Below are 23,349 nucleotides of genomic sequence, written 5' to 3'. Positions count from 1 at the left end.
AAAAATTATGCATAACACAAAATATGATCTGAAGTAACAAATAAATGAGGAAGAATCAATGTGAACAGTTACGCACATGTGTGATTCCCCACAGGATGAGCTAAGTGTATTTTGTGTATTACTCAGAATCTTGTGAATAATTGGTACAACATAGATCTGGGTAATCTGAGAGAAATGTAAACTGAAGAATCCACAAAGTCATGAATTATTTTTCTGCAATAAAGTAGTAATTATATTAAGTAAATACCACATCATTTTTCATGCCCTTGCATGATCAGGGTACTCTAAATCCATGCTGGTTTTAAAGGTAAATGTATGCAATTGGGATTCCATGAGTTCCTCTATCCTCCTGATGACAAACAAACAATGAAGCATGAACCATGCTAAAGCAATTCTACATTCAAATATTATTTGTAACATCATTGCTCTGAAATAGACCACCTTCCCTCTACTAGGAAATGTGTATATTCCATAAGCTAAATTCTTCTTAATTTGATTTATAGCACACACAAAACTTCATAATGAATAGAAAGAATGTGTCATGGGCATGATCATCCATAGTAAAGCATGCATGCAATGCCTTCATCAGCTTTGATAGATGTATACCTCTTTTCAATGTGCAACACTGTGTATGTCACCTCAGTATTATAATACAGTGATACTCTAGAACTAAGTATTCAATAGAAAACAAAAATGTATGTTTCTTTTGACATGTCAATATGTTCACCTGAAGCTGAACATATATTTAGTTAACCTAGTATGTGGAATATAAATATTAATACTGACAGTTAACTGCTTATTGCAATAGATTTCACCATGTAAATTTCAAGTTGAGGTTAGACAATAGATGAAAAAGACTTCAACTGTAACTGCTCCAGCCAACTTTAGCTGATATTTACAGTCTATATATTTATAGTGGAAAAAATGCCTTACCCTAACAAGCTTGCTATCTACAATGGTGAACAGATTGCCAGTAATGTATACAACTATTTGGGTTATGTTCTGCACAAAAACATGTACTGACAAGGTAAATTTATGTGGCACTTTCTTATAAAAAACAGCTAGCTAACCTGTGAGTTAGATTACAGTTACAGACATTGGTGATTGAAATCACATGTAGCATCCAGCCTATTGAACTCTCAAGAGACAGAAATCTTTGACACAGTAAGGGTCAGAAGTTGGGATCAGCATCATACGAAACAAATCATGTGCCTCCCCATTTTCTGGCATGCCTAAGCTGAACACATGTGGTTGCAGTAAAAGGTGCTGGCATTAGGTCCAGTAGGCTTTGTATCTTTTTTTTGTTTTTTGGGTGCCTCACTTGTATGTCACTTTGACATCTGCTAAGTAACAATACATGTAAATGTAAATACATGAAGTCAATGGCCAAACCAGGTGCTGGCAGGAGATGGTCTAACTTCTACAATTTGTTTAGCGAATAACCAACTTTAGAAATGTTCAACGATTTCCTAACACAAGTGCCTTTGGTCAAAAGTGCCTGCTGATAAAATAGCACATGCACCAGTATTCTATGACACCTTATGTAAGTAAATTTAAATAAACCATTAAATGTACTGAGAAATGAAACTGGGATGGACCACGAATAGCAAGATGTTCCCGTTAGAATTAATATGTGGCTGAACGACGTTTAAACAAAATATAATTTTGTATCCTACACAATACAACACAAATTAATCAGCACACCTGAGAAAGACAATTACCACGAATGACTTAAAGCAAATATTAAACCGCATAAATGTGCAAAACTATAAAGCAAGAGAAGATAATAAACAGCCTATTTCACATAAACTATTTTCATGCCGCTTGCTTGGTGATTTTTATGTTTACACAATGCCTGTGCTAAGGCCCTTTAACTGCCTAATTACCGGCCCACGCGCAGCGTTTCTTCGTGGACTGCCCGGAACCTGCGCCAGCGATCCCGCTGGTGGCCTCAAATCTCAGCGTGATTTCATGATGACGACGCGGTGAAGGGTGGGTGGAAGAGGGGGGAAAACGAGCGTTCGGCCAAACGCCAAGTTACTTCGGGCGAAGGAAGAAGCACAGCGATATGGAGATAGCTAGCTAGCTTCATAGATAGACAGATAGAGAGAGAGAGCGAGAGCGAGCAAGAGCAAGCAAGCAAGCGACCTATAGAAGGAGCCGGCACCACTCGGCGGCCACCGTCCGATACTACGCTGGCAGTTACTGGAGAAGGAGCAGATACGTGGAGTGGGTGAGGGAGACAGAGAAGACGTTGCCGTCGTGTGTGTGGATTACTGTTTGGGAAAATACACCGCGAGAGAAGCAAACCAATTACACAACAAACTCAACTACGGCGATATTAAGGTAAGCATCTCGATGACGACTAGTTTACCGAGTACTAGCTGGCTAACCATGCTGTGCCTATTCGGGGGAGATGGTAAGCTAAAGCTATCATCTCGGATAGCTAGCTAGCTGGCTAAATAGCTGACTAGCCGGGCAGTCGGCTAACGAAACGACCCTCCGCCACGAAAAGTAGGTGTACCCAAAGTCGGCTATGTAGGGCGCCGCAGCTATCCGAAGGGCTAACGGCTAGCCGGCGCTGTTTTTGTTTCGCTAACGCGTCACGCCGTTCGATAACGCCGCTGTAGCCGCCCGGAAAGACCGCGGATTTATCTTTTAAAAGGTGCCGAGTGCGGCCGGCTTTTGGCATGCGCTCCGTGTCTGGGTAGCAGTGGGAATATGTTGGCGGTTTGCTGGCTGGCTGGCTAGTAGCTGCAGCCGATAACTGGGCAGCCAGCTGGCTTTTCCTGTCATTGTTCGAGCTAACTAGCTAGCTGTATACTGCGTGCTAATTGCTCATTGTTACTGTGCTTTTGATTTTTCCAAATACATACGATTGAAAGGATTTTCCCCTTAAATTTCGCATTAGTGTAAGGATACTTGGCCGGCTGTTAAAATGAACAAAATACGTACTAGCTAAGCGCATGTACATTGAAAAAAGACGGTAAGGGCGTCTGAGTACCATACGGAAAGTTTCTCTCCGGCCACCAGGTCTCCATTCGCCCGATGGGTGAGTGGCTGTGGCTTCGAAGATGTTAATTTACATGACAGCCATCAGGGGGAAAAGCCCTGAGCCGTCCAGATGTCCCTTGCCGGGATCGTTACACTCATTGTTCTCATTTTTAAGTGTCAGTCAATGCCGTCGTTGAAATGGACTTGCTATCATTTTGTGTCCAGTGCACATCCTGTTCCCGGCTCGCATTTGTTAGCCTTTGGAATTGACACACTAAATGGCGATGCTGAACGTCTTACAGTATCAGTGAGTGCCATTTATCTTCCCGTGTATTTGCAAGAGAGGGGTTTTTCCAAGGCCTATTCACCCTCATTTTCGGCGACTCCCAGCACCCCAGAAGAGGAAACGAAGCGTGCTATCGCTCATCCATGTTTTTTTTTTTTTGCACAGATGCCCCGATTCGATTCTGTTCCGACTCACATGCTAACGATTCAATTCAATCCGATTCTGATTCGATATCAGTTTCATGGGAATGAAATATGAAATAATATATAGCAGCTTTCCATATTTGGAGATTTTTAAAACGCTCTAAATGTATCACAGATTTACTAATGTGTCACTGGAAACCAATTGTGAAAACTGCTAGAGAGAGGCTAAAAGCCTGTATACCAATTCTTTTTTTTTTTGAGGAACATATGAGTATAGTTCCCTAAAAACAAAACCAACCAACCAAAGCACAAGATAAGACTGAAAGGCATAGTTGAAAACCGAAACTCAGCCATTTTTCAAAAGGACTTAACGTGCCAAAAATAAAATTAGTTAAATTTTTTTGCTTGAAGAGAAGATCCACATTCATGGTCTGGCAGAAGGGTTGGGAGCAGCACATCCGGGTAATGTCTTGTTAAATGGTTACATATGTTTGTCGTGTTAACTGTATGAATGAACACCTTAACCCTTGTGTACATGGGACTTTTAAGAAACACTGTTACAAACCTATATAAAGTTCAAGCCACAAAATACCTTAACTGTGGAAACTTTTGAGTACTTGTTCCCTGAACACTCAGAACATTTTGTAAACAAATGTAACTTTTTACGTTTTTTTTTTTTTTTTTTTTTTTTTTTTACGTTAAAGAAGTTTTATATCCATTTCAAATCATATTCTGATTGAAAATGCCCCCTCCTCAAATTAGAATAAGGTGGACTTTTTTTTTTTTAAGTTTTTGGAGAATGCTGACAAAACCCTAGATTGGAGGAAAATTAGTGCTCACTGAGTGATGGCAAATTGGTGCCTGATTGCTGTTTGTGACCTGTTCAAAGATGCGACCGGACAGAGTGAGTTGCCAATGAGTCACCGATGCTCATCAGATAGCAGGCTAAATATCTGGACCTCTTGTGACTCCAAATCCTTTTGTGTGAACTGTACTGTGACCTGGTTGCGACTGGCAATGAATGGGGTGATGAGCTACAGACAATGAGATCACAAGACACAGGGTGAGGGGAGACCCGGGAGAGGAGTTTAAAAAGGTGTAAAAATTCAGTTTTAGTAAACGTTCTTAGTGTTCAAGAAAGAGGTATTCAGTAAACATTTACGGTTATAGTTATGGTTGTTTGCACCTATGTTTGTTTTGGAGTATTGTATAGTAGGTTCCGTAGGCAGCGTAAGTACCGATGTTGCAATTCATCCGGGACTGACTGGGGAAGCATACTGTATGTGTCTACAAGTGTTCCAGTCTATCCTTACATGCTGAAGAAGAAGTAGAATGATGCCCACAAGCACAGGAGCTACACATGACTAATCATTTACATTTAGCTTGAGAGTATAACCAACGTTTTATTAGATGTGTACATTTAGCTTGGTAGCAATGTTTTATCCTGTACTGCTGCAGTTAAGAATCTAATAAGACGTTGGTTGTACTTTAAAGCTAAATGCAAATGATTTCTTTAATCAGAAAGTTAACACGCTTTTTAAGAAAAAAATGTGTAAACATATTTTATTGATGAGCACTGTTGCTGCTGTAGTAAGGATGAACTCAACGTATGGGGTACCTTGAAACTACGTCGTCATGATTGCATCATCAGCCAAACATCTGTGTGATACGTCACAGGGGGCAGGAATTTGGGTGACGGAAGACATTTGGCATGACGGTTCTAGCCCGTTTAATTGTTAGCCATTGTTAACAATATCAGTTGATAGCAACATATTACGCGGTATTTTGTGCATACAAACACTGTAGTCCACAGATAGTGGCTGGACAGTACTGTGTATGACCGATTTTAATGAGCCGCAAATAAGACATAAGTGCCAGCAGTTAAAAACTACAGCTTTCATCTGTTCAAAAAGCCATGAAAAATGAAGTCATTCATAGGAATTATTGCGACATTTACCAAAAATTAACCTTGCACTACATGGTATTGTTGCTTACATTTACAGAAATTCCATTTTTATAATGTTTAATGTTTTTAAGTATATGAGAATCCCCCCCCCCCCCTTGTATTAGCATGTGAGATTTTGATCATATCGTACAGCCCTAATACTGACTACTAAATTTCTGGTATCGTGACATCCCTACTAAAGACTTGGTATGTAATAGTGTTTCCTGAAAGTTCTGTGTCTACAAGGGTTAACATGCCACATGTTTTTAAATGTAGATCATATGTTGTAATTTGATTAGTGTTTTAACAATTTATAGTGCATTAACCAGAGAATTGTTGTTTCCCTTTGTCACTTCTTGAATGTGTTTTTATGACATGTCAGTGATTTTTTTTATTTTTTCCTTCTTGTGAAAGATCTTGTAGTGTGACCCACTGTCACTGATCAGTTCTGTAGTGTGTAAACCACAATGACTACAAGAGTCCCAATTACAAGATAACGGTGTTACGAACCTCAGTCTAGGGTTGAGGCATAACAGATTGAAAGGAAAAGGGGAAGTGGAATAAGGGAATAACAGGTGTGGTGGGCAAGGGAACGCACGTGGACAAAGGGTTGACTTGTGTAATGTGAACAGTACAGCAATCTGACTACTCTGACAGTCCTATAGTGTGAACTTAGCATTATTGCTGCTTCATCTGTAGCCATCTTCTCTGTTCTATGAGATCTCTACTATGGTCTCTTGCTTTTCTTGGTCCATGTGATTGTTGTCATGACATATTCTTTGTGGAAGCATACTCCAGGAGATATGTTATCAATTATTATGTTTTAAAATGGTGCTGGTTCCATACTTTTACTCAAAGCAACCAGTATAATTGCCTAGCACATTGTGTTCTCTCTTATCTGTTTGTATGAATATATTAGTAGCATCCTGGTTAAGTCGCATCATGTTCATTACCTCATAAGTCAGTAAGTGTCTAACCACCAATGTTGCCAGCTGCCGCATGAGGCACTCAATTTAAATATTTCATTCCCATAGCAAAAAAATTCAAAAGCTACAGTTTCTCAGGTCATGTTTCAACTGGCCTCATCTCTCCTAGTTGAGCTCAGTGGTGCTTGGAAATCTGTGTGGGAGTCTCTGGCATTGTCTCAGTCTGCCCAGAAAGGGAGACTGGTTTTCACATCCTAAGGGTGTTTGTGTCAGTGGCGTTAAGGGGTTCACCGAGTTCAGGGGAGGTGTGCATCAGAGGATTCCTGGGTGGTGGTGATGGGGGTGGGAGGTGGGGGGCTGCAGGGAGCATGTGGGTTGGACTTCTGAAGTGAACGACTTGGGGCATTGCATTCCTATCAGCCTCACTGTCTTTATGAGGCTGCACTGTTGTTTTTATGTGTTTTGCTCAGTTTGGTGCTGAACAAGTATTTTGTAACATTGGTCATTAGTGAATAACTTGCTCTTGGCTTTACTATGAGATTTCCTAATTGCACTTTGGCAGCTTAATTTCCAGGATGAGAGCAAGAAGGGGAAAAAAAAAACTTAGAATCCTGAATCTGTTATAACATGGCTGTGATGTACACTTATTTTTTCGGAAAAATACTTAAAAAAGGAACTTATTGGGAAGGTCAGTTATAAGTTCCTATTTTATTCACTGTGTCGAGTAATATGACACCATTTATAATAGATGATTATAAGTAGTACAAACTGGGATGTTAATTAATTAAACTCTTCAGAAATCACATGCTGGTGGAATTCAGAGGAATCTGGTAAGAGTGGTTTGAATACAGGCTTTGCTGGAAGTTTGCCTTTTGGCTCTGTCTTAGAAGCGAGTGCACTTGGAGCGCTTAGTGGGAATATCATTGCTTACTGCATTGGCCAAGCTCAGTCTCCTCCTCTCAGTATCATGTTACTTGTAGCATTATGATCCTTATGACTGCAAAAGCCTTAGCCATTCTGAGGAAACTCGAGGGAAAATGCCTGGATTCCCTCCTCTAGTCTTGGATTTGAAACATAAACCCCTTTAGATAGCCTTTGGGGGCCCAGTGGGCTGTGTGCCAATTCACCTCTTTCTGTGTCTGTCCTTATGGGGTCTGCATGTTTTCCATAACTAAACCCACATGGCTGAAAAAGTTTTCAGGAACCACAGGAAAATTTTCACTGTTCCAGTACCTCCTAGACTGATAAATAGAACCTAACCCTTAGTTTTTTTTACCATGTCAAGTGCTAGCGCAGCCTGTTCATGAATTCCCATAATCCCCCCCTGGGATTCTCTTTCCTGTGGTTGGCTACATTTCTATATGTGAACTGTTAAAGCAATTTGAGAAGCAAATTCCAGCAAATCTCCTGCAGTTATGGAAATATCTCCATCCATTTGCATCTAGCTCTCACTGCAGTCACTGTAAACTGCATATATCCTGCGACCCATCACCACCAGGAGAAGTTGCACATGAAAGAAAATTGTTGTATTGACCTAGCATAACCTCAGATTTTCTATGTCTGAGCTGGCTGATTGAAGAGCATGAGGAACTGTTATTTATGAGACTGCAGCACATACTCTGTTCCAGCCTCCCTGTTTCACTCTGTGTGTTCTCTGTTTTTAATGTACGGGGAAAACTGCTGTTTTGAAATGTGCTGGGCTCACTTTCCTTGCAGCCTGTGGCAGGACTCGGCAGGCTGACTTGAGAACTGCCGGGCTTGGGGCTGGGGGAGGGGGGATTAGGAACATAGACATGCTGCTTTTAGGGTGTGTCCCTCACTTCAGGCCAGGGTGGTGCTGAGAACAAGAACAGTTTTTTTTTCTTCTTCTTTTCTTTTTTTGCCGTCTCTCTGGCCCCTACGCTCACATTCCTGTTCTGCTCTGGGCTTTGGTAGAGTTGAAGGGATTCTGTGTCCATGCTTGTGTCTGCCACAGCTGCTTGGAGCTGAGGCTGATGAGCACAACATCATAGCTGCAAGCTGTGAACTCCCCATCCCCCCAAATGGTACAAATCTCACTTTTTTTTGCTGCTTCCGCCCACACAGCCACATCCATGCAATCTCGCTCTGCCACACATACACACACACTGTGTAGGAGTTACACTGTGTATTTTTAAGGCCCTCAAAATATATTGACAAAAACAGGTTGTTGAGAGCCAGGCCAAAACACAAGTAAATGTTGCACAGCCTAGTCAGACACCCACAGCTTCTCCAGATAAACCAACAAAGTGGAAGTGCACAGCCTCGGGGGGGGGGGGGGGGGGGGGGTTTAAAATGCCAGATAAGCCATTTACTGCAGTGCTGGCTGACCTGCTTTTTTACCGTAAGAATGCCAGGGTTTTAATTACTGTAAAAGGCCATGGGAAATGAGTTAATGCCACAGCTTGGAATACATTTAAATAATTAAGAAATCTCATTGTGTCAGGGTTAGTCAGTCCCTCCAGTGACCCTAGCTCAAGCAACCACCAGGACAATGACTGCTCGTAGTTGGTGCTGGTGGAATATCGCTTAAGAAACTGCACTTGTGGTTGAAAATTCAGTTGCAGGATAATGCAGATTTGTATGCTAGAGAATATTTTTTTTTTATTTCTTGTGAAGTATTTTGTAACATTTTGGTCTAGAAAGATGCCGTATAAATACTCTCTTACCTATAGTCATACTGTAGCCCTTATGCCTATTTCACTTTGTCTAAGACTATTATAGGCATCACATACAATTACAGTAGTTCCAACAAGCTGTCTGATATATAATATAAATAATTAGGTTTGTAATAGACCCACACAGTAAAAAGGGTCTTTTGAAAACAGCTGCATGACTGACCCTTAAACAACCGGAAAGGCACAATGAAAGGTTGAGAAAATACAGGAAAATTTATCGAACAGAAGAAAAGATGACTAGCATTTTACTCAACCTTACCTCACCATCTGCCGCTGATGTCCAATTTGCAGAGATCACTGACAGATCAAGCGAGCAACATATAGACAACCCCTCCACCTCAATACCCTTATGTAAAAGAAAAGACTATATCTACACTAGGGGTCTGAGTAAAATTTAAATACTAGGTTGCAATTTTATCTAATTTTTAAAATTAGCTTGAAGAGAGACTCAGATTATCCAGCTTCATTGACTAAACTGCTGATTTTGCCTCTGGAGTTGTTAATTAGCTTTACCATATTACTGTCTATTTCTGTAATCACACTATTGAATCAAATCCAAGAATAACGGAGATGACAAAAAATGACAGAACATGAAAATTGAGCAAAGAATATACCTTATTACCTATATCTTATCATACAAATTTATTCTGGGTTACATGCAATAAAGTTGAGATTTAAAAAAAAAAAATGTAGTTGTTGCATTTGATATTAAAACTGTTACAGTAATGAGATTTTTGGCAAACTCTTTGGGGAAAAATTATTAGATCATTGAATCAGAGCAAAACATTGCATAACCTAAGAAGTTATTGTGATGTCAGTTCAGCAAAAGAATGACTTCTTTGTAGACTAGATTTGAAGGAGCCTTTTAAATGAGTCTTTTCGTGTTGCTGTCACGTATTTGGTCCTCGAATGCAGCCCTGGAAGGATGCAGCCCCTAAATTTGGACACAGCCATTGAATTGTTTTTCAAATACATCACATATGAAAGAGACCCTTTGAGTCTCATTCTGAACTGATGGGATAGATATGGTCACCCCACCGTGGCTAGGTACCCAAGAAGACCGATAAACATGCACTCAGATACAAGTGCAGGTGTTATGGCAAACTTTCATAAAAGTCAGAGGACACCAAGAATCCAAAATCAGAATATATGGCTGAATATTGCATTCTGGGCTGGTGGAGATCCTTCACAAGCAGCCCATAAAATGCACCTGATGAAGTGAAAAAACACATTAACAGGATCCGGTTAGGTTGTGAAAATGTCGTGAAATGAAGTGGAACAAATCGGACACTGCCGCAAAATATGTCTTAAAGTGTAATGCTGTGCATGCGCAGACTTGCGCGGTGTAAATCAAGCATACACAGTTGGATTTTTCACAAAGCAAAGGTATATGTGAACTTTGTTGGGCCGCAGTCAGCACTTCTGGAAGTAGTAACAACGGATGTATTTAACCACCGTAAAGGAAGCATCTGAGAACTTTAAAATAAAGGCTAACTCAGGATTTAACTGCCATTTTCAAAATGGTGTCTTTAATTCAATATATTGTTTTAAATGGTGCCAATACATCTTTAGGCTTCTTCTAGTCTGGGTGTTATTCACAGTTCATTTCAAAATTGGGGGGAAAGATCGCAATTCAGATCATGGATCGCGATTGTGTGTCATAAAGATCACAGTATGATTCCTTTGGGAAGATCACCCACCACTAATGTCAATGGCTGTACACAAAATTGTGTTGTATTCTATTTCATTGTAATTGTGTGAATGACCCATCTGATAAATAATGAAATGTTAATCTCATATGAAAAGATGAATTTTTAAGTCTCATCCAAACATACATACACATCCAGTGGCTTCTGTTACATGGCACCACTTGTGGCACAGATTTCTGCTTTCTGACTAACGATTTCAGCTTTCTCTGTCCTTGTCGCAAAATTTTGCTCTGGCTGTTGTCACAGAATGTCATGTTTGCCTTATCAGGTGAAAGTTTCACTGCAGTTTTCTTAAAATATCCTTGTAATTTTAAAGATCTACATGTTTAAAAATGTAATTCAGTTTTCTAATGATCGGTCTGTTAGGAAGCATAGCAGTGATTCGGTTTGTGTCTAGCTGGTTGGTACAAACACCTAGTTGCTTTTATTGCATCTTATCTGGTTAAGTGCCACATCAAGGTTCCTCCTAGGGTTTTATTGCTAATTTGTGTCCATGCCTTTAACTATTTCACCTCCCAACTCTGCTCTTATGTGTGTAACGGAGGCCTGCATTACAGAAACAGAAGTAGTTTGTGCCTGCTTCTGTGTGTATCTGGATACTGGTTACATTTTGTAACAGGTCTCTCCATCCACTCAATCTGAATACTTTACTAATCTTTTGTCAATTATATTTAATGTGAGCCTGCTTGGCCAAAAAGAAATGATTCTGATGTTTTAGTATGAGGAAACTCATCCTTTCTGCAGCTCCATGTTCCAGCTGAGAAAAGCGTCTTTCTTAGTGGGGCCCTTGCTTGGGAGTTTCATGTTTCATGTTCTGCGTTGCTCTTTCCGATGAGGTTTCCGGGGGAAAGGGGCCCCACATCCTGCTGGGGCTGGGGGGGGATTGATGGTCTTATTCACATTCTGAGCCTTGTGTCATCGTTTCTGGGGTATGAGCCTTAATACACTGGCAGCTCCATGTTGCTCCCCTATCATTACTCTGATTTGAGGTGGGGTGGTAGGAACACACTTTTTGTGTTTTTTAGTTTTTTAAAATTAATGTGCCATTGCCTCCATAGTCTGCTTACTTCAAGTGTGCTCACACTTCATGGTGATGGACAGGGTGTATAGTGAGAGACAGGAAGTGGGGTGGGGGTGAGAATGAGTGTGATTACCCTGAACATGTATATTTAGACCTACATTTATTTATTTAGCGGATGCTTTTGTTCAGAGTAGGGGTGTGTGATTTGAAGATATTAGATTGTGAATGATTAAGATGTCTCCATGATGTCTCCTTTATGGAGAGATCGTTGGTATCATGACACTGTGCACTTTCTGTCTGTGTTGCAGTTTTACGGCTCATACATGCATCTAAAGCTGTTCTGTCAGCCAAATCCATTCCGACACATCAGTAAACTGGCAATAGCAAACAGTAGATAGTGCCTTGGATTTCTTCCCCTTTCACTTTCTTGCCCTCATCCCAACATGGAATGAGCAACATGCAACACATTCCCTATTTAGCAATGCGACATCATGGAGGCTCTGGTCCTTAAAAAGAATTTGACATTGGTAATATGGAACTTGTTTGGAATTTCCATAACCGACATTCCGCAAACAGTTATTTGCAAAATATGGTTCGCATGTCACTGTTAGGTTGTCCAAATTCATTAAGTTAAAAGGTATTGTAATGAATTATAAAGGAGTATACCCTTGGACATATTAGGTTTCTTTTATTTTTAATTTGTGTATGTATATATTTTATATATGTATATATTATATGTATATATAAAAAATATAAAAAACACACGCACACAGATTCAGCTGCATCAATGTGTTATGTCAGAATTGGATATAATCAATTTTTGGGGCCAAAATCAATGGAGTCAAATTGGAGCCACATAGCACAGCAAATAATATGGGTACCATAAACAAGCACATGTATATTCTAGACCGAATCAATGACTTGAGACATTTTGCACGTTTTATGTTATGCACTCTTTTCTTTATGTTACATGTGTTTAATTTTGCTATACATTTTTCATTTCATTTTGACTTACTGGCCTCTTTTTGATGAGGTTGGTTAGGCGGGGCTTTGTGGGTTGGTGGGTGGAACTTTGTGGGGGTGTCTCACTACCCAGTCCATACCAGCTGCCTGATTCCTCACATATGTTGGGTGTCTTTGTGACCGTGGAATCTTGCATTTCTCGCAGTAACTTTTAAACTTTTCAGTGCTGTTAATTTTACATTTTTAATGATTAGTCTCAAATGTAGTGCTGTCAGTACATGCAGTGGTAACTTTGTACATACATGGGCATAATTTAGGTGGTTTGTATGTTATGTAAAAAGGTCTTAGGAAATGGATAGGAAATGACAAAGTAATTTGACAAGCTCTCAACGTATCTCAAATTTACAAATGCAGTGTCACTGGAAACAAACTTTGAAAACTACTAAAGAAAAGGCCATAGGCTTGTATACTAAAATCTTATTTGAGGAACATAGTTACTCGGTTAAAAACAAAACTAACCTGTATCTTTCAAAGCACAAAAGACTAAATGATAATTGAATATAAAGATGGACAAGCCTAGTCTTTGTAATTTTTTTTAAATTACTGAAGCTCCACATGAATGCTCGGGCAGAATGGTTGGCACTAGGGCAACATTGTGATTATCATCAGGACCTTAGATTACAGGCATAAACATTTGTTGGGATGCTGGCTTTTCGGTACTATATGGACGTTTACTTGCACCCATAATTTGGTAAGCAGATTAGTAGTATACCTAAAATATTAATATGAGGTGTAATGTCCAAAAGTTTGCAATCTGTATAAATTCCGCGTATACTTATGATCATTCAATTTGGTTAGCGGAGCACACTGCTATACCAATATACTACTGTTTTGGTATGTCACAGAAGCGATAAACACTGAAGTGGTGGTGAAGGAAGGGACAGCTCAACAGCTGCAACATCTTTTGAAAGAGAATATATTGGGTATATGTAAGGTGGTAAAAATGTTGGTACTTTTTGCGCAACCATAAATCAGGCATATGGTGGGGGGAGTTTAGAACTTCCTGGTATGTTAAATGCTATTTGCCTTGATCAGTGCCAGTCTGCAGGGTTCAGGCTCTTGGGTAACCACTGTTGAAGTTCTGTGTCTGAGAGTCCATCATCTGCTTTTTTTTTTTTTTTTTAAATCAGGCCCCTTTTGCAACCTTTGCATCTCTGATGCCACAATGCGATGCTAGGCCTCTCTGAGTTGTCCACCAAATCCTGGGTGGGGCTTGGCAGGGGAGCCCTGGGGCCAGTGACTGGAGAAGGATTAATAGTCTGAAAGTTTGAGGCAGTCATGCTATCCCGGGATTGGAGCTCAGCCCAGAGTGTCTTGGAGCCAGTGGGAGTATACATAGTCTCTCATCCAGCTCTGCTCTGCAGTGTTAATCCTGTGCATAGCTTGATGCCTGGTGGATGGCATGCTCTCTCTGTCCCCTTTGACTCACATTGAGATCCACAAGTTGTGGTTTGTCTATGGGACAAAGAGAAATTGTCAGTTTTGGCCCACTGCACTGTGAAAAATATTTTGCTAACCTGACTTAAAAAAATATATAGTAACTGATTTCATCACTCTTTTTAAGCAAGCACAACTTCTGAGCTATTTGCTCCATGAAAATTGGAATTAAAGTTGGCTCAAGTGATGCCATAACCTAAAGTTATACAAATGCATAATAATCATTATGCAGTTACACATTGTTCATAGCAACTGAAATATAATTAAATTAGTTACAATATTCTTTTGAGCTAAAGTACCTACTTGGGGGGGAAAAACAACAAATTTCCATTAATTTAATCATTACAGCAAGTACGTGGTCTGTTTAAATGAATGAATGCACAGTACATGTTGAACCCAACAGCTAATTTACTTTCTCATTTTTAGATCAGTGCTTGGTGCCCTTAGTATATAGCATGACAAACATTTTGAGCATGTCAAACCTACATAAATATTTTCTTTAGCAACAAGTGGTGCAAAAATATATAAGATGCTGTCTCATCGCTGAATGAAGTATGCAACATTGTATACAGAACATAGCCAGGCATTTTGTCTAATGAAATCTTTTGTCCCCTTTTTTAAGGGGAGGAAACATTTTCTTCAGGTGTTTATTGAAATAATCAAACTTAAATGCCATACAGTCTTTTCAAAATGGCCCTTTTGCTTAAAGTATTTGGATGTTTTTTTTTTATCTTAAAACAAAAAACCAAACTGTGTAAACATTTATAATCTCTGCAGGTTTTCCCTGTGTTGTCGTGGGGTTTTCTCTGGGCATTCTGGTTTCTCCCCACAGTCCAAAACATACTAATTAATTGGAGTTACCATATTGCCTGTGTGTGTCTGTCCTGTCCTGTCCTGTCCTGTCCTGTCCTGTCCTGTGCTGTCCTGTCCTGTCCTGTCCCCTGCCTTGCACCCATGGCCTCTGGGACAGACTCCGGAATCCCCGTGATCTTGAAGGGGATGAGCTGCTAAGGAAAATAGATGGATGAATGGGTGGATAGATAATCTCCAGAAATATGGAGAAACCAGTGTCTTGACAGTCTGTATTTTTATATTCTTCCTGGAGTCTGTTGACCTATGTCTGTAAGCCCTCGTCTTATTTTTGAAAGACCGAGCAGAACACTGCTCTCCAAGAGGCAGGAAGATTGTTTGAATGCCCCCCCCCCCCCCGCCCCTGTATCCACCCTACCGGTACAATTTTTTTGGATCAGTCATATATGTATGTAAATAGAAAATATGTAGTCCATGTTTCACTTCATGGTTGTTTGTTTTCTGGAAAAAAACCAAAGACACTGTTTGCTATTGCTCCCAATTGAAAAACATATATTCAGCTTTGGTTACGCTCAGAGCAGAGTGGAGCATGGAAGGATTTTGGCTTGAGTAGGAGTGAGCATGGCGTGGCGTTTGAAAAAGAAACTGGAGCATCCTTTTATCCCCCACTCTCTCACTTTCGCAGGGTCCCCAACTCTTATGAATATGGCATGAAACACAAGAAATCTTATGGCAAATCGATATTATTCCATTATAAATATAAAATTAGCTACATCAAAAGTGTTGGTGTAGTTTGCAAACCCTACAGTCTATTTACAAGGTAATAAAACTATTACATACCTGTAAATGCATGTGCAGACTTGTCTTGAATTGAAATTTGCATGCCAGCCGGCTGACTAAAGTTGGCGTCCTGCTCACAATTTGAAATAAATCATTTCTGCTCGAATGCGGATTTGTCTTATTTATTTTGATGCCAGTCTGCAGTTTAAGCTAAAATTAAAATACGCTGTAGATTGTTTCCTTTTTTGGAGTGAGCAGTGAATGATTTCAATGGAGCGGGGTGAATATTGACTGGAGCGGGGAGCAATAATGCACGGAGCAGTCTGTGTGTGGTGAGCGGAAATTCTCATTGCTCACATGCTCTGATTGAGCTACACATCTTACCAAACTCTCAGCCTGGGATTTATTGTTTCATGCTGTGGAGGGGAGTGTGACACACACTTTGAGAATCACTGATTTAGTGTATAAATCAACCCAAACAACACAATAAAAGCAGTCAGAAAGTCCATCATGAGTCACTGTGCCATCAAGCAGAACAACCACTTTACTGTACATGGTTCTGTCTCATCACTAACCATCTTGGGAATGCCTTCTTCCCCTAGAATGCACTGTGACACGAAGTCGATTACCTTTTAAAATTACAATTGGGCACAACCAGATTGGTCAGCACCGAAATTAAGGTACTAGGTTTGGGCGATATCTGTTTTTTCATACCGTCTAGACCATGGGTGTCAAGCCCTGCACATTTTTTAGTTTCCCCTTATTTAACACACCTGATTCGACTTTTGTGCAAATTACCACATAACTCCAGGACTTCAGTTTGATACCCCTGGTCGAGACGTGTCACCCCTTTAAGCAGTATATGATGTTTTTTATTTATTTATTTTTATTTATTTATTTAAAAAAAAAAAAAAGCATAAATAACTCTGGCCTAAACGGGCTCATCATTGTGGAAGTTGAGCATCAGGGAAATGAGGAGACAACTCCTTGTTGAACACTTAACCCTTCGTTTATTGACGCCATCATTATTGCCCAATCTGCGGCACCTGCTCGATCTGAGGCTGCATATGCACTGGGTTTCACGTATACCGCTCATGCGCCAATAGTTTACGGTGCACTTAATAGAATATTTTGTTTTGTAAGATTAGCCTGAGCATATGTATTATTCTCGTCATCTTAGATGCAAGTCGCTGATTCAAATCACATGTGGATGCAGTATCAAAGGAATGCGTCCAAAAGCTATGCAACATCACCAAACTCCGATTCCTTACTATTCAGGACACTGAGAAACTGATACATACCTTTGTATACAGTAGGCTAGACTACTGTAATGCTCTTATGTGGGAGCCCACACCGCACATTAATCATCTTGCAGCATATTCAAAATCCTGCAGCTTGAATTGTCACCAGAAGCAGGAAGTTTGAACGCATAACTCTTGCTTAAAGTTCCCTTGCACTGGCTTCCAAGGTTCAGAACTGACTTCAAAGTTCTCCCACTTGCATATAAGACACTTAAAGGTTTAGCTCCTGCCTACCTGATAGTATTGCTTCATGTTTATAAGCCGCGTCGGCCACTTAGATCACAGAATGCAGGTTTCCTTGTCGTTCTATGTATAAATAAAGTGACAGTTGGCAGTGAAGCATTCAGCTTCAGGGCCCCTATATTGTGTAATGGTTTGCCAGCCTATATTTGTGATGCCGAATCGATCTCACCTATTACTTCATTTTGGCTTACCTGCAACCTAACACATAACACACCCTAACTATGGCTGCTGGTGCTGCTGTACATGCCATTTTTATCTGTTGTGCTTGTCCATTAATGTGTTTATTCATGTACTGCCCCCCCATGTGCTCTACCTTCCTTCCTATGAACTGTAACATTGTGGGTGCAGACTTCAATTTGCCATCCTACACACCCCGGCATAGGGAACTGACTCATTGATGGACTTTGCCTTTGACCCTGATTGCAGTTTACACCATGCTTTTAGCAAGCAAGCCCACTCTCAGTAATGTTACCATGCCAGGGGGGTTGGGCAACCAACCTCCAGAGGATTTTCTTTCCCACTTGGGAGTTTTGGGTTCTTTCCTCTGTTGTCGTCTGGCTTTTTCATTTGTCTCTCCTTTTCCCTGTTTTTGTATTATTCTCTCTTAATGAGGTTGCTATGTATGACAGCAGACCAATGTAAAGTGCCATGGGGTGACCCTGTTGTGAAAGGTGCTATATTAAAATGAATTGAATTGAATATTGGCAGATGTATAATTTTGAACCTTAATTTTTATACATGCATTTGGGGAGTCCGGAGCTACTGTATGGTGCTGGGCGGAGTGACTCTTGTGCATATTAAATGAAATGGTGCTGACTGTGTTGAATCAGTGATTTGTATACATTTATACTATATGGCAAGTATCTTAGCTGACTGCTAAAAAAGATCAATATATGAGGTTGTAATGTTCTTCAAAATAAAGAAAATCCTCTTCAAATTTAAGTCATCAGGCTATAAAAATCACTTGTCCCTACTGATTGAAATTGTGCAATCTCAACGGAAAAATGGCGATATGAATGGTGTCCCTGTGCGTGTGCCCGTAGTACAGAATAGATTTTCTGCGCTCAATTCATATTGTTATATTTGCCACCAAACAGTCATAACATGGAAAAACTTTATGCGCTGTCCCAACATCTCACGATGTACACAGTTGACAAAATTTAATTTTTTGTAATCCCTCAACAAAATTGTTTTTATGCTGGGAGCAGACTGCAGCCATCTTGCTGAACACTCTAGGACAATGTCCCTACACAACCCATTCTTGTTTAAATAAAAATGTATGACTTCCTGTCTCGGTCTGTCTCCGTCTTTCTCTTCCTCCTCTCCCTCCCTTCTTCCTCATTTTTCAATTGTGCTTTGTTTTGTGGAAATTCAGACGTTAAATGTCATCTCACAGGTTGCTGTGTTATGGTGTGTTCAGACCAAGGGGTTTTCTCTGCCTGGCCATTTTTATTTAATTATTATTATTAATAATAATAATAATAATAATAATAATAATAATATTTTTAAAATTTATTATTTTGCATGACCACTCTTTCTGTTCCTGTCTGGCATATCGGTGGGTCCTGTTTGGAGGAAAGGGTTGTGGGTGGAGCTGTGATTGTTTATCAGTGTTCTGAAAGTGGTTTGAGTAATGATTGGTGCTGTCTGGGGAGCACAGTGACAGTAAGGCGCACTCTGAAACACCCACCTGCTGAGAATTCCTGATGACGATGCTGTGTCTCTTGGAGGCAGGAGGTGTGGATTGCTGCTGCAGACTGCTAAGGGTGGCTTCAGGTGGCTGTGTGACTGGTGTCCAGTGTGGATGTTATGTAACAGTTACTCTCTTCAGTACACTGCATTTGTATTTTCATTCCATCGATAAGGGGGGCTGGTAGGCAGCAAAGCCACTATGACTCTCACCAAAGAAATCGGAATGTGGTAGATTCATGCTTAAACCAGATATTGCTGTTTCGATGTCTGCTGGGATGCCATGTCACGTTATATTTACAAATGAGGTCTAATGTTTGTGTTGAAATTTGAGGGTTTTTTTCTTTTAGCTTTCTGCTGTCTTTATTGTAAAATAGTATTGTAATTTATTTTTGCCTAAGTTGCTACAGACTGGCAAGTTGCAGCATTGCTTTCCATCAGCTGACATGCCAGCTTTGTCTGGGGATGACTAACTGCCAGTTTTCCGTCTCCCATTTTAATGCAGAGTGCCTGTTATTCAGCGTGATGCTTTTTCAATTGTTTTGTATGGCTTTTTTTGTATGAAGGCAGGTGACTTCATGGCTTTGAGTGTGTCTAGCAGTTGTGAAGACAAAGGATATTAAAAAGCACACCATACTAATTATGGGGGGTTGTTGGGGTCTTTATTAAGGTGCATATTGTGCTTGAAGACATGGTTGCATTACAGTACATGCATACTCTACATTAAATCTCACTTGCTGAAGATGCTCTTGTGGCATGAAGCTGAAAAAACATCATCAGTGTGCTACGTAAGTTTTAAAAACTTACGCACGCTAAAATTGCTAGTCGTGACTCCTTTTCTTCCCAATGATTATGTACATAATATATACCCCAAATCATGAAATACTACACACTTATTTAGTTTATTTTGGCAAACAACTTTTTGGGTACATCGCAGATTTGGCTATTTAGGTCATGTTAGCTTGAGTATAATGCATGTTTTTTCCATCCGCTTTCAGTTTAATAAATTGATAAAAGGCATGCAAAGTAATGCATTGTATTCTTATTGTTTTTTTATCATTTGTACCTTGCAGAGAATAGCTAGCTTGCTTTACATTGACTAAATCTTTATAGTGGCATGTAGTATTATCTCATATTTCTTTTCTGTTGTAGATTCCTTGGTATACCACCAGCGTTTCTTCAGAGTGCTACAGATACTTTAGAAAATGCAGTATAGTTTGGAACTATTCAACTTCCAAGATTTTGGTCAAGGTATTAGTCAAAAAAAAATTCAACAGACCTGTTTGATGTACGAGTTGGTCAAGTTAAGAGGCGTTTGAGTTCCAAGGTTCTACCGCATATCATTATTGGGATATGAGATTTTGGTCATATTGCTCAGCCCTACTAAAAGCAAATTATTAAACACAAATAAATATTTTAACATGGTTTTGCCTTTTCTTGCGGCCCATCATCCAAAATAGCGCCTGCGCATTTCTTCTTCAGGGGCTTGTGCATCAGGCTAGTGCTACTGTTTGTTTACATTTTTACTTAAAATTTGAGGTCAGTTTTATTAGGTGACAATATTGTGCAGGCTCCTTAAGAATTACAAGGTTAAGATTTTGAAAGAAAACACTACCTAGGTTACTTTTGTGCTTACATTTGATTTGCTGTGTCTCTGTATAATGCCGTGTCACTACTATTGCACTATAAGGTAACACTTTACTTGATGGGGCACAAATATACAGTATTATGCTATTGCTCATGTATTAATGCTCAGGGAGTTTACTGCCATTTTTATTGTGGCTGTTTATATTCCACCCTGTGGCAAAACTAATGAGACGCTACTCAAGCTTTACAGAGCCATTTGTGAGCTACCGGTCGTACATCCAGATGGATTTTTCATTGTGGCTGTGGACTTAAACCTGAACACAGTTCTTTGTAATTTCTACCAGCATGTGAACACTCCTACCAGAGGGGAGAATAATCGCTAACTCCCGTAACGCTTACAAAGCCATACCCCGCCCCCACCTGGGCTTATCAGACCACATCTCTGTTATACTAAGGCCAGCATATAGACCAATGCTGATACATGCTAGACCACTTCAGGGTCTGGTCAGAGGGTGCTGGAACCGGAACACGTTCAAGAAGGTTGCCACCTACCGTCAACACACCGACCTGGAGGAGTATGCATCTTCCTGTTGAGTGAACCCATGAAATGATTGTTGACTTCAGGAAGTCAAGCCAAGTTTATTTATATAGCACATTTACAGCAGTTGTAAAACTGCACCAAAGTGCTGTACAAGGATCATAACAAAACAGCAACAAAAACAGAAACGGCAAAAAAGACATAAATGGAAATAACTTTAAAATTATTTTAAAGTTTTTAGGAAGGTCCGTGCTGCCCATACATGAAGTGTTCAGAGGTAGAGACCAGATTTCTTGGTGTTCACCTGATGGATGATCTCACCTGGACCTTCAACATCATCCCTCTGGCCAAGAAGGCACAGCAGTGACTGCATTTCTTATGGCGGCTGAACTTTTTTGAAAATTTCAGTTACATACTGATCTCAGGTTAATTTCATCATGAATGAATCGTGATGCATGTTTTATTTCAAGCAGTTATGATATTTAATATATCTAATTCTGGAAACCTTTGTGATCTACTGAAGGAACAGGTAATGAATAGCACAAGTAAAATCCTGATTTCATGTTTGTTCATCATTATTGAATCGTGATGCATCTTTTCTCAAGTACCGACTATATATTTGTTCATCATTAGTTCATGATTTGTACTTCAATAGTAACTGAGTTATTACTCAGAATTTGTGCCCCATCAGGTAAGGTGCTACCCACTATAATGCTGCTGCTGCTGCTGCTGGCACCTTGTGGCAGTAGATTCACACTTTGAATTACGTAGTCTGTCATCAGTGACAGTAGTTCATTGGAGAAGAGGGATGGAAAATACAATTTTGTTTGCACTAATAAATGCTCCTGCCTGCAGGCTGTAATAACCAGTAAAATGTTGCTCAGTTTTTTTTTCTATGTAGTCACAAATATCCTTGAAATACCGCAATACAATTTTGAAGCTATATCACCCACCCCACTCTGCAATGTAAATTACAGTAAGAACTGATTATTGATTAGTGTTTTCTTATGAGCTGCAACTTTTACACCATCATGGCTCAGCTATAGCTCATTGTAAACTTCAGTAAGAGTACTTTGCCATGGTATTCAATGTAATCTAACTAAACGTAGTCTTATGCAAATGTTAAATTATAATCACATTTTTAGACAAATTGCACTAAAATCGAAGCAGTGGTGAGTACTACTCGGCAGGGGCGCCGTAAGGGGGAGGAAAGCTAGGACGATTCCCTAGGGGCCCTAAAAAATTAGGAAAATAACTGGATTGGTTTGGACTGGGGGGCCTAATATGATATGCTTTCATGGGGCCCAAAATCTCTAGCAACGCCCCTGCTACTCGGTATTTATTGGGAAAGAAATTTAATTGTGTCGCTTGGGCTATGTTTACAGTACAAGCCTCATTGTTCAGGCCGTTCAAAACCTTACTCCCACTTGTATCTGTGACCTCATCCATCCATTCTTTCATTCCCAGTCTCTTTGTTCTTCCACTGCACTTCTACTCAGTGTTCCTCCTGTCCACCTCAGCTAATGGGTGTCAGGGCCTTCAGCCGTATGGCTCCTAAATTATGGAACTGTCTCCCTCTCCATATCCATCACCTGGACTCCACTGCAACATTTAAATAACGTCTCTAAACTAATTCCATTTAAGCTCTTTCACTCCCCTGACCTTCACTCACCACCTCTCCTGTCTAAACCCGTGGCTTTGTATCACTTTCATATTATCTGCTTTTTATTTTCTATTAGGTGGCTTTGAGTGTCTCAAAATGCATCCTTATTGTTATGATGATGATGATGATGATGATGATGGCTTGTATGCAAAACACCCCATTTTCCCATTGACTTATACTGGGAGGATTTTTAAACTGCTGCCCCTCCCACAGATTTTAAGCTAAACCCACCAAATCTGAGTCATAGTCATGGGGTCACACTGAAACAACTGGCAAAATCTGGTGGACATCCACCATCCAGAGTGCACTCCTGCATCCAATCAAATTTCATCCAGTTAGATTTTCTACATAACTGTTTTCTATCAACGTTGTAATCATTTGTCAGTGTTATCTGCCATTCTAGAGAAACCAAAACTGCTGCCATTCTCACACCTTTGATGGCAGGGTCCTCAAACTCAGGGTCAGTGGGTAACTATGGTACAAGGATCGAAAAAGTGGGCAGAGCCTCCAACAGCCAATCAGAATTTACTCAATGACTATAATGGAAAAATTAAAAAT

General features: G+C 40.0%; 1 protein-coding gene across 3 annotated transcripts in view; it reads left to right on the top strand.

Moving 5' to 3' along the window:
- The first annotated feature begins 1,923 nt into the window (after nucleotides 1–1,923).
- ncor2 (nuclear receptor corepressor 2) overlaps nucleotides 1,924–23,349 on the top strand; it is a 151,436-nt gene continuing 130,010 nt past the window's right edge. For 2 of the 3 annotated variants that reach the window (XM_072708011.1, XM_072708010.1), the window contains exon 1: nucleotides 1,926–2,346. The gene's annotated coding sequence lies outside the window, so the exon portion shown is untranslated. Of the gene's footprint in view, nucleotides 2,347–23,349 lie in introns of all 3 variants that reach the window. The other variant, XM_072708012.1, reaches the window with a different exon arrangement.

This window comes from Paramormyrops kingsleyae, chromosome 2, assembly GCF_048594095.1.
Source record: "Paramormyrops kingsleyae isolate MSU_618 chromosome 2, PKINGS_0.4, whole genome shotgun sequence".
In the NCBI taxonomy this organism is placed as follows: domain Eukaryota; kingdom Metazoa; phylum Chordata; class Actinopteri; order Osteoglossiformes; family Mormyridae; genus Paramormyrops; species Paramormyrops kingsleyae.
Note: the sequence above shows the minus strand (reverse complement) of the source record. Positions and strands in the feature narration are given on the sequence as shown.